Raw genomic sequence first — 2071 nt, 5'->3', positions numbered from 1 at the left:
CCAACCCATAATAGCCTGCCGAATGATGAAAACCTTAGTAACATCGTTCCAACCTAAGAGGTGAAAATAAACACCGAGATCAGATAGGCGGTTCTGTGCAACGGCTCCTGAAACACCCATGCTACGCAAGTAAAGTAAATATTCGATTGTGACCTCCAGACGGACAGCGTCGGATGCTGCTGCTGATCTATCCCCAAATAGGTTATGCCACTCATTCCATGCCTTACCGTAAGAACGCCATGTAGACGAGGCCACTGAAGATCTCACCAACTCCATCAATCTTTCTCTACCACCTCCCACATGAGGGATGGGCATGGATGCCCCTCTGGTTTGGCCGCGGGGAAACATTCCCGGAATTTCTGCCAATCGAAACGAGAAAGAGAATCAGCAATGACATTATTTGTACCCGGAACATGGCGGGCTTAAAACCAGATGTTTAAACTTAAGCATTTTAATACCAGAAATCTGAGTAATTTGATAACCAGGGGAGATGAGGATGACAAGTGATTTATGGCGTGTACAATACTCATATTGTCAGTCCAATAACAGATCCGTTTATCCCTGAGGGATGGGCCCCATAAAGAAATGGCTGTGATGATAGGAAATAACTCTAACCAAGTAAGGTTTTTAACCCAGCCCTCAGTGCGCCAAGATTCCGGCCAAGGTTCGGCACACCATTGGTCTCCAAAAATGACACTGAAACCAGTAGATCCAGCGGCATCGGAAAAAAGGGAGAGATCCTCATTAGTCAATTCCGATAACTAAAAGCATGTATATCCATTATAGGACAAGAGGAACTCCTTCCCAACCAGCAAGTCTGCTTTCAAAGGAGGTTTTATCCGAATTCTTTGATGGGGAAGCTTGATGCTTTTGGTCGAGAGGGATAAACGTCTGGAAAAAATTCTCCCCATAGGCATTACTGTGCAAGCAAAGTTAAGGAGGCCTAGCATGGACTGCATTTGACATAGTGTTACTTTGAGAACAGAACAAAATCCTTCAATCTGGGACAGCAATTTTGAATTTTTTTCTGAGGGAAGGTGAAAAACCATGGCAACGGAATCAATCTCAATTCCTAAAAAGGATAGCGAAGTAGTAGCAAAAGTTTTTCCACTGGATAAGGGAACGCCAAAATACGACGCGAAAAAAATAAAATTGTCCAGCAAAAATTGACAGGACCTGGAATCTGGTGGTCCCACAAAAAGAAAATCGTCAAGATAATGGATTATAGCGGAGGAACCTGTTTCATACTTAACCACCCATTCTAGGAAAGAACCAAATAATTCAAAATAATAGCAAGAGATGGAACAACCCATGGGAAGGCAGGTAGATCTCACATCACCGTTACTTTCTGAGTAGCAACGTCTTCGGAAAGTTTATGAAGCTACATTTACAGAAAACATGGGTCCACTGGCTTTACTAAACGCCATCTACAAATTCGAGCTTCAAGATTTGGAGAGGTGTGTATTGTAAGAATTTTTATCACCCAACCACTTTGAGTAGCAGAAGGAGAGATAGCATTAGCAAACTCTCAAGAACTATCTGCATTCTACAATGACGGAACAACGGTTAAACAGCCGAGCCCTTCTGTCAATTGAGCATGAGCTCGCCAGACACCTGAATATTAAAGACCTGATTAAGGATTTTTCTAACCAGCAGGTAAAACGACTGCTTGTTCCATACATGTAAATTTGCATCTTCACATCTTCTACATGTAGCCAGTTTTACATTAGTGTGTTATTGCCATGTATGTTCCCCTGTATTATGGATGAGTGTCCTAGCCTGACTGCGGGATTACTGACCCAAAGTCCTAGCATTAGACAGATGTAACAGATCGGATAGTAATGTTTCAGTTCTGAGACCTGCACCTGACTGACCCTGCGATGCACTATCCGTACCCCAGATGGGAATACCCATTTAATATTAGGGCTCAGTTTTTAGGATAGAGCGCACTATTGTTTGTTGCTCTTGAATTTATGGAAATACGTCTTTATTATTATGGTTCATTTCCTTAGATCGTTGTTTTAATATGTTTTCTGACCTCACAAAATGACCTTATTTTCATTGTATTAAT

Source organism: Phyllobates terribilis, unplaced genomic scaffold (assembly GCF_046119375.1).
Source record: "Phyllobates terribilis strain yellow unplaced genomic scaffold, ASM4611937v1 Scaffold_144__1_contigs__length_4642544, whole genome shotgun sequence".
Lineage (NCBI taxonomy): Eukaryota > Metazoa > Chordata > Amphibia > Anura > Dendrobatidae > Phyllobates > Phyllobates terribilis.
Note: the sequence above shows the minus strand (reverse complement) of the source record.